Genomic DNA, 11,039 nt, shown 5'->3' on the forward strand with positions numbered 1-11,039 from the left:
TTGGGTTGAGATCTGGTGACTGTGGGGGCCATTTTAGTACAGTGAACTCATTGTCATGTTCAAGAAACCAATTTGAAATGATTCGAGCTTTGTAACATGGTGCATTATCCTGCTGGAAGTAGCCATCAGAGGATGGGTACATGGTGGTCATAAAGGGATGGACATGGTCAGAAACAATGCTCAGGTAGGCCGTGGCATTTAAACGATGCCCAATTGGCACTAAGGGGCCTAAAGTGTGCCAAGAAAACATCCCCCACACCATTACACCACCACCACCAGCCTGCACAGTGGTAACAAGGCATGATGGATCCATGTTCTCATTCTGTTTACGCCAAATTCTGACTCTACCATCTGAATGTCTCAACAGAAATCGAGACTCATCAGACCAGGCAACATTTTTCCAGTCTTCAACCGTCCAATTTTGGTGAGCTCGTGCAAATTGTAGCCTCTTTTTCCTATTTGTAGTGGAGATGAGTGGTACCCGGTGGGGTCTTCTGCTGTTGTAGCCCATCCGCCTCAAGGTTGTGCGTGTTGTGTGTTCACAAATGCTTTGCTGCATACCTCGGTTGTAACGAGTGGTTATTTCAGTCAAAGTTGCTCTTCTATCAGCTTGAATCAGTCGGCCCATTCTCCTCTGACCTCTAGCATCAACAAGGCATTTTCGCCCACAGGACTGCCGCATACTGGATGTTTTTCCCTTTTCACACCATTCTTTGTAAACCCTAGAAATGGTTGTGCGTGAAAATCCCAGTAACTGAGCAGATTGTGAAATACTCAGACCGGCCCGTCTGGCACCAACAACCATGCCACGCTCAAAATTGCTTAAATCACCTTTCTTTCCCATTCTGACATTCAGTTTGGAGTTCAGGAGATTCTCTTGACCAGGACCACACCCCTAAATACATTGAAGCAACTGCCATGTGATTGGTTGATTAGATAATTGCATTAATGAGAAATTGAACAGGTGTTCCTAATAATCCTTTAGGTGAGTGTATATATATCACTCTAGTGTTTCTTTACTTCTTTGTGAGTTGATGAATGTAATGGTTGTCTCTTTGCCTGCCATTCTGTTCTTTGTTTATTCTAGTTTTTCCATAAAATACCTACTCATAGATCCTTGCCTCTGCTTGTTTTCCCCAGCTTCTCCACAACATTACAATTTTTGACTGGCACGTCTCTTTGACTAGTGCATCTCTGAGCCTATATTTAATAAGTACAATACTTAAGTACTGTTAAAATCAGATACTCTAAGACTTTTACTCAAGTTGTTTTGTAATTGGTGACTTGTAACTTGCATCTGTACTTTTACTCAAGTAAGGTTTTTCGGGTACTCTTTACACCTCTGGAAACAGACACACACAAGACATGAGCTATGGTGTCAAACAACTGGGCATCTTTATCTTATTGTAACAGACTTTATTTGATTCTGTTATGTTGCACTAATTCTTGATGTATTGGCGCTCGTTGTGTGTGTGTAATGCATTTATCCCCACGGCGCTTGCCGAAGATAGGCAATGGGCATGCGCACTTTCCGCTCTAGAGTGTCATGGGTTTTTGAGTTCTTTCTCTGTAGTGTGAAGGAGAATAAAAGTTAAGAAGAGTTCAGACGTTCTCATTTATTGTGTTCTTATCTATAAGTGTTTAGGCAAGGTAAGGCAAGTTTATTTATATAGCACATTTCATACACAATGGTAATTCAAAGTGCTTTACGTAAAAATAAATAAAATAATCATTAAAAATACAACAATAAAACCAGAAATTTAAAAACATTTAAAGTGATTTAAAATTTATTTAAGATGAATTTAACAGTTAGAAATAAAAATAATTATACATAAAATATAGTGCAGTCAGTTCGGACTTAGCACAGTGCTACGGATTTAAATGTGGCTAATGTTTTAGCACATCTGATCTCTTCAGGAAACTGGTTCCAACTGCGGGCGGCAAAATAGCTCAAAGCAGACTCCCCTTGTTTTGTGTGAACCCTTGGTATTTCTAACTGACTCGATCCTAATGATCTGAGTGGTCTGTTAGATTTATATTCAGTGAGTGTATCTGCAATGTACAGTATTTGTGTCCTGGGACATTGAGTGATTTATAAATGAATAAAAGTCAAAAAGAATTAAAATCAATCCTAAATGTAACTGGAAGCCAGTGTAAGGACCTGAGGACTGATATGCTCAGATGTTCTGGTTTAAATCAGAATCCTGGCAGCAGCGTTCTGGATGAGCTGCAACTCTCTAATGGTCTTCTTGGGAAGGCCGGTGAGGAAACCATTACAATAATCCACCCTGCTTGTGATAAAGGCATGAACAAGTTTCTCCAAGTCTTGACTGGAAACAAAACATCAAGTCAAGTCAAGTCAAGTGTGCTTTATTGTCAATTCTTCCACATGTATGGCACATACATACAGAGAACTGAAATTGCGTTACTCTCAGACCCTTGGTGCATACAGTTAACATTTAAGACACTGACAGTAGACGTTCAAATACAGATAAATACAGTTTAAACATATGAACATACAACTATACAGATATACAAATGAGGACATTGTAGAAAAATAAAGAAAGAGATAGATAAAGTGCCATAAGGCACATGGCAGATAGAGTGCAAACCAGTTAAATAAAACAAAACTGTGCAGATATATGTGTATATGTATAGAGTGTATATATATATAGTGCAAGAGGAGCTTATCAGTCTGAGGACATTGTAGAAAAATAAAAAAAGAGATAAATAAAGTGGCATAAGGCACATGGCAGAATAGATAAGAGTGCAACCCAGTTAAATAAAACAAAACTGTGCAGATATATGTGTAGTGCAAGAAGAGGTTATCAGTCTGTTAAAGTGACAAAAGAATAGTCTTTTTTATCAGACTATCCGAAGAGGTAGTTTGCAGTCAATGCTGGATGAGGTAGTGATCAGTCCAATGCTGCACAAGTGACAGGTGCTGGTTACAGTTTTTAAGTGCGTGGGGGGGTGGGGGGTGGAAAGTCCTGGGTATGTGGGGAGCTGGGGCGGGGGGGGTGTTGTTTTAGTATCAAAGTTCAATGTTGCATGGGGTATAAGAGGTAAAAGAGGGGGGGGGGGGCAAGGACGGCAGGGAGTTCAGCTTCCTGACAGCCTGATGTATGAAGCTGTCCTTCAGTCTGCTGGTCCTCGCCTGGAGACTCCGCAGTCTCCTCCCTGATGGCAGCAGACTAAAGAAGCTGTGTGTCGGATGGGTGGGATCACCTGCAATGCGGAGGGCTTTGCGGGTGAGACGGGTGCTGTAGATATCCTGGAGGGAGGGTAGAGAGACACCAACGATCTTCTCAGCTGCTCTCACTATGCGTTGAAGTGACTTGCGGCAGGATGCGTTGCAAGCGCCATACCACACAGTGATGCAGCTAGTTAGGATGCTCTCGATGGTGCCTCTGTAGAAGGTGCACATGATGGGGGCCGGGGCTCTGGCTCTTCTAAGTTTGCGGAGGAAGTTGAGACGCTGCTGTGCTTTCTTGGCCAGTGCTACAGTGTTGTTAGTCCAGGAGAGGGCAGTGGCGATGGCATCTTCGGTTGAGCGGTTGGACCTATATGCAAATTGGAAGGGGTCCAGGGAGGGGGGGGGGGGCAGACTTGATGTGGTGCATGACTAGCCGTTCAAAGCACTTCATGAGAATTGGAGTAAGTGCGACTGGACGGTAGTCGTTGAAGCAGGATGGAGATGACTTCTTCGGGACTGGAATGATGGTGGTAGCTTTGAAGCATGTGGGGACGACGGCCTGATTTAACGAGATGTTGAAAATGTCTGTGAAGACATCAGTGAGTTCCACTGCACAGTCTCTCAGTACACGCCCAGGAATGTTGTCAGGACCCGGAGCTTTGCGTGCATTGATCCTGCTGTGGGATCTCCTCACACTGTCCGGGGACAGCGTCATCACCTGGTCGCCGGGAGGAGGTGGAGTCTTCTGTGCAGTGGTGCTGTTTTGTGCCTCAAAGCGAGCAAAGAAGGCATTCAGCTCATTCAGCAGGGGGATGGTGCTGTCACAGGTCTGTGGTGGGGGTAATAGTCTGTATCCCCTGCCACAGACTCCGAGTGTCTCTGCTGTCGCTGAAACGATGGGCTATCCTCCCGGAGTACTGTCTCTTGGCCTCTCTGATGCCGCGGGAAAGGTTGGCCCTAGCTGTCTTCAGGCCCTCCTCATCTCCAGCTCTAAAGGCAGCGTTCCGAGCCTTCAGAAGTCTGTACACCTCCCCTGTCATCCACGGCTTCTGGTTGGCCCTGACAGTGATGGGCTTTGTGACCGTTACATCATCAATGCCATTTTTAAATCACAGACCTGTCAAAACAAAATGACTAGCACATACTTTTTAAGTCTAGCTAAAACGGAACAGTTAAGATATTTTCAAAAACTAAGAATAGACGATAAAATTGAATTACCGGATCCCTTAAATCAGACACTGAGGCGACAACTTTTCACTCAGAACGTTAAACTTTTACCTGAAATAACGTACCCAGACGTGTATCATTATCTGGTTGAGACCGAGTGCATCTACACAAGAGAAGCGGTAAAGGCATATCGTAGTCTGCATGCCCACAATTACTTCGTTAGCTGAAAAGTTGGAAGCATTTGCTCATACAATGTGGACGACGTTTATCTTGTGTTTGGTGAGGTTGGAGCAAGTCAAACGTTGTCAAAAACATACTCGGCTTGGTTCGTTGCTAAGGTGACTGGGGAGGTTATTAGTGGGCATTGCACTTGCATGGCTGGGTAAGTGTATATGTCTATGTTAATAATAAATTAATTTACGCTGCTAACTGAATTCTAATAAATTTATTATTTTGTTCCGTCATAACTTACTGCATACATACTTATTCCATACATTTTTACATGTTTGTGGTTAGATTAGGTGAAGTGTGTAGCCATGTTGCTGCGATCCTTGTTGCGGTGGAACAGTGTGTGAGAGAGGGTTTGACCACTCCATCTGTAACATCTGAGCCTTGTGTGTGGTCACGAATAAACAAGAAGGTGCATGCAATTCAATGCTGGCTAACGTGTCTTTTTTATCTAATTAAAATTCAATTCTAATTCATTACGTGTTGTTGGTTTTATAAAAAAGTAGATACTTGCAGATTAGTCAGTGTATAATCCCACTGTGTTTTAGGTTGTTCCAAAACCAGTGGCAGACATTGACTTTTCCAAACCTGCCAGACAAAGAGCAATTCAGAGTAGGGATCCCATCACATCCACTCAGTCTAAAACATCCACTGTAGTCACACCAGTCTCACCAAGCAAGCTTTTTAAGTCCTTGAAGGTTAGGAAAGTATTTTCAGAAACAAGATAAATGAAAAAATGTTTGCAAAACACATTAAATATTATCATATACGTTTTTTATGGACATAGCCACAAACATCGATATGCACATGGATATAGTGGCACTTTCGTTTCAATATTTCAGTGTATGTGACTATAACCTTGAAAATAATACAGGAACATATTTCCATATTTCATGTTTTGCATACATTGTCAAACACACAAGTTGTTCAAATAGGAACTTTGTGGGGGCAAAGTAGGTCATAGAGAAGTAGTTATGATTTTGACATTGTACAGATCTGTATTAACTATAAAAAAAGTGTTACTAAGTTTTTGGAAATGATATGTGCTTCACAAATAAATGTGATTATGACTTCAATGTGATTCCCATTTAAGAATGAGATCCCAGACTGTGCACTGTTTACCACTATGACTTCTGGCAGTGTCACAGACACTGCATCTGAGGGAGAGCAGGAGAGCACAGACAGGGTTGATATCACTGCAGCTGAGGCAGAATCTCTCAAGGAATCACGAGTAGTGGTTCAGAGTGAAACACCTTGTACTGACACCACTGTAAACGCAACAAACCTGCCAAAGCCCCTTACACATTTGTTTGATGAGAAGCACAGTTTACCGTCACAAAATAAACTACAAAATGAGCTGGATAAAATCATGCAAACCATCCCTGCACACTTCAGTGCACTAAATTGTAAGCACCTCCAAGAGAGTATATGGGGTCAGTCCTCTTCTGAACAGTGGTTCGAGCAGAGACAGGGATGAATCACTGCAAGTCACTTTAAGTGATGTTTTATTAACAAATTTCGGGAGGAGCACGCGCAGATAATTAACACGGCCAATTCACCATCAGCAATCACACAGTCTATCCTATCAGCCGAGAGAGAACTTCTATAAATAGACCAAGCCATCTTACCTGTACTCTCTACAGTTTTAGCATTGGTACTCCCAATCGCCACGATGTCAGAGATCGAACTGTTCACGAACGATAACTCCCTCGACAACCAGGGTCCTCTGGAGTCTCCCAGCGCTGCCCAGCGCGCTAGCACCTGCCAAGACACCGCAATCAAGCCCGCGGCTACACCGCGGGGCCGTCGGCCTTCCCGAGCCGCCTCTCGCTCCTCGAGACGCCGAGTCTCGCCTTCGACTCCCCCTTCCAGGCGTCCTCCACCTTCTCCCACATCCTCATATGCCTCAGCCAGCTCCTTCGTCCCCGCTATCGAGAAGTGGACAGTCTTAAGCCTAAGACAAGCGCTGAACAACGCCGACGTCTACTTCTCACGGCGGATGAACAAGGCGGAGCTCTACAACCTCTACTCATCTCTCCAGCCAAGAAACCCAGCGCCGACTTTCACTCCTCCATCAAAAACGGCCGACAAACCGAGTCCGGCCCGCAGCGGCCCGTACTCACGGCCTGGAAACAATACCACGCCCGCGAGGATGGGTCTCCGGTCTCTAAGTCGCCGTAGCAGGCCCTCGGCAAGCCCGGGCCACGCCCCGGATTCCGTCGCTACTAGCCCTAGCCCGCTTCTACGCCCTGCTGCCCCCGGCGCCGTGCCGTCCCCCTCAGCCACAAGCTGCGTGAGCATGGCTCCTCCGGCAGCTCCAGCTCACCCGCAGTCTTTCCTTTCTCCTTCCTGCTATGTGCTATGATTTCTCCGTCACACTAAAAAATTCAGCGCATAATCCGTCACGCATAATCTGTCATTTTCCGAATTCACGATCGCCTTCACCCGTTACTCCGAGGTAATTTGCACAGCTTTCCCACGCAGGAGACGCGAGCTCAGCGACTACCTCTCAATAGTCGCCGAGCTCGCTTTATTATACGGAGGCACTCACTTCTACACCTACCACAAGCTGTTTTCAGCAAAATGTGCCATCAGGGTGGCTCAGTGGAACCAGTGCCCTTACTGGGGGGCTCTGGACACCGAGCTTCACAACAGAGTCTTCTTGGGCTGCCGCAACGTCACATGCTCAGTCTGCCGTTCTGTCGCCCATTACACCACAGCATGCCCTCTCATCACCCCGCCCACCCCTCCTTGCGCCGAACCGCCTCAGTGCAAATCAAAATTCTCGTTTGGCTCTGTTCGAAGGCGGTCGCATTTTTCTTCCCTCCCTCCCTCCTGAACTTCCCTGCTTGCTCTCTTGTATTGTCCTGTCCTTCTTAAGAGACTCTCGCTGCACTATTTACAAAACCGAAATTATGGATCTGATCAACTGGTCTCTAAATGCAATTGACACCATCTTCTCGAGTAGGAAAGCGGGATCTGGAGAACCGAAATGTCCCGCTGGGACGTTTGCTGCTGGCTACATGATGGACGCATGGGAGAGATGGCGGGTCGTGTGTCTGGCGGCTCTCTCCGTGGAGGACATTGAAGACATCTTCTTATTCGGAACAATGATAACTGGGTTTCTGCTATTTGGATTAGGCGTTGCCCTAAATTATCAGAAAATTAAGGAGACGGGACTGGCTATCCAAAACCTCTCACGGCTGCCCGTCATGAAAAATTGATGGACATGGAGATCAGAATGGACAATGAGAATAGCTGTGAAACTGGAAGACAGCTGTTCGCACTAAGACAAAACAATCTTATCTCTTTCCGGCTTCCCACAACAGAACGGCTTGGCAAGGCCGCTCTGGTATCAACTCTCCGGTGAATACTGCAGGGAGACGCTCTTTCTTCCATTCCCTCCTCCCAAAAACACCTTGTTATTGTCGGGCGCTTGTGCTCTGTCCAAGGACGTTTCCATGGCAATTGCTATGTCGCATCACAACCTGCGAACTGAGTCGACTGGTTTGGAGTGCTGGCGAAACGGATTTCAAGGCATACGAACTCACACGAACTTACACATACACACACTCATACACCTCCCTAACCCCATCCCACGCCTTCGTCGCTTCATCCTGTCAGGTGTTAACGGGTCCGTGGGTTTGCGCTGTAATGGCGGCTGGCCGGATGGCTGTTTCGTCTGAACTAGGATTACTATGCAAGTTATGTTCCTGTGTTGACTGTGCTTTATGCTGAGGTTTTTTGTCTGTTCTCACACTGCACTCTCTTCCAAGAACGCAGTGCGAGGACACTTTTTTTTCTCCTCTCTTTCCTCATGTTATGCTGTATTTCTTCTTCTCTATTGCATTTCGTTGCCTTGTACCTACATGTGCAATGACAATAAATTGAATCCAATCCAATCCAATCAACCAGCTATGTCCCGCGCCAGCTAACCACTCCAACCGACTCACTTTGATGCCTAAAAATTCGATGGATGTGGTTGGACCCGTGGTTTTGTCCTGGGCGAGCGGAATCCCGAGTTTGGAAAAGACTTCCTGGACTGTTGAGAGGTGTGCGGCTGGGATGGAGCCGGGAGGCGAGATGAACAAAAAATCGTCTAAAAGCTGGATGAGGTATGGGATTTCATAATTATTGGAGAGGATCCAGCAGATAGCCTCTGACAGCATGTCAAAAAATTTTGGGCTGCTTCTGCAGCCAAAGGTTAGGCAGACGGAAAAGTAAACTTTTTCGTGCCAGCGTATGCCGAATAAATGCCACCCTCTAAGAACCCTCCTAGATGCCTCCCTCAGTTCCATCCTCCATGCCGTCTCCCCCAGGACCCTCCAATCATACTTAACTGCTTGGAATAGTTTTAAAAATTTCCACCACACCTACGACCTGCCTTTACCCCGATTTTTCCCTACTCACCATCACCTCGTTCACCTCCAATCTCAACGTCACCAAAAACCTCCAGGCTAGCTCCATCAAAGGCTACCTCAGCGGAATCCAATTTTTCCACAAACTCACGCTCGGCTCACCCTCCCCAGGAATAACCAGCTCGCAGACATGCTCATCAAAGGCATCCAAAGAGCCCAACCCACCCGCCCAGACGCTAGACAGCCAATAACTCTAGAGATCTTAACCAAATGCATTTCCACCCTCCGCAGAGGCTACTATTCCACGCACACCGCCCGCACGCTCGACGCCATGTTCATTTTGGCCTTCTTCGGTTTCCTCAGATGCTCGGAACTCACCATCACATCCAACTTCAATCCAAAAATCCACCCAACCCTTTCAGACCTATCAGCACTAGACACCGAAGCAATCTCTTATCTCATTAAGCAAAGCAAGACAGACCAAGCGAGAAGAGGCCACATCATTTATATCTTCAATCTCCAGTCGCCAATCCAACCATACCAAACCCTCTTAGCTTACCTACAGTACAGGAGCCCGCAGGCCAAACTCCCATCGACCCGCTTTTCGTCGACGACTCTAATCGCCCTGCCACACGCTTCTGTTCCAAAAACACCTCAAGTCCGTTCTACTACTGTCCGGCATCCCAGCGGATCACTACTCCAGCCACTCCTTCCGCATAGGCGCAGCTACCACAGCCGCCCAAAAAGGCCTCTCCCAGCCTCAGATCCAGGCACTCGGCCGCTGGACATCAGAGGCATTCAAGACCTACATTCGGTCAGAACGCTTCCTTATCAGAGAAGCTCAACGAACCCTCATCAGCTGACCCCCTTTCAACGCCAGTCCATCCCTGTTCACCCAACCTCAGACCCGCCATAGCCATCCCCTTATCCACCCATAGCGGCTCACCTCCACTCCAACCGTCCCAGCAGCACCCCGCTCCCACAGGAGCCTTCGTGTATTTCCGCTCTGCCGCAGTAACCGCTCCCGCAGGAGCCTCCTTCTCTTTTCAGATACCGCAGCAGTGGCCGCTTCCGCAGAAGCCACTTTCTCTTCCAAAATGCCGCAGCAGTGCCCCGCTCATTCGATACCGCCGCAGCAGTGCCCGCTTCCGCAGAAGCCACATTCTCTGTTCAGATGCTGCAGCAGTGCCCGGCTCATTCGATACCGCCGCAGCAGTGCCTGCTTCCGCAGAAGCCACATTCCTTTTCAGACGCCGCAGCAGTGCCTGCTTCCGCAGAAGCCACATTCCTTTTCAGACGCCGCAGCAGTGCCCGTTTCCGCAGAAGCCACATTCTCTTTTCAGATGCCGCATCAGCGCCTGCTTCCACAGAAGCCACACTCTTTTTCAGACGCCGCAGCAGTGCCCGCTTCCGCAGAAGCCACATTCTCTTTCAAAATGCTGCAGCAGTGCCCCGCTCGTTCGATACCGCCGCAGCAGTGCCTGCTTCCGCAGAAGCCACATTCCTTTTCAGACGCCGCAGCAGTGCCCGTTTCCGCAGAAGCCACATCCCCTTTTCAGATGCCGCAGCAGTGCCTGCTTCCGCAGAAGCCACATTCTCTTTCAAAATGCCGCAAGCAGTGCCCTATTCATTCGATACCGCCGCAGCAGTGCCTGTTTCAGCAGAAGCCACATTCTCTTTCAGATTAGTGATCGGCCGATATTGATTTTTTATAACCGATACGATACCAATTATTTGCCTGTCTATGTGCCCGATAACCGATATGCAGAACCGATATTTATTTACTGTTATAAAGTAAATAAATGACTGCGTGAAGTAAGTCCATACTTCACTTTGGTTTTTCCTCCTTTCAGTCATCTTAACAAAAAATGTTTTGAGAATTAGCAGTCTTTCACGCAGGGCTCTAGACTCATTCTTCCCACTGATCTCACTTTTGCGCACGAGCACATAATTTGGTTGCAATTTGTTTTTTGTTTTTGCTACAACATTTGATTAATCAATGCATGCTGATGAACTTTTATCATAGTTTATAGTTATATGGTAACGAAAGTTTTCAACATTCAACTCGTTCTTTTTCATCTGTATTATTT

Source organism: Barbus barbus (assembly GCF_936440315.1).
Source record: "Barbus barbus genome assembly, chromosome: 16".
Classification (NCBI taxonomy): Eukaryota; Metazoa; Chordata; class Actinopteri; order Cypriniformes; family Cyprinidae; genus Barbus; species Barbus barbus.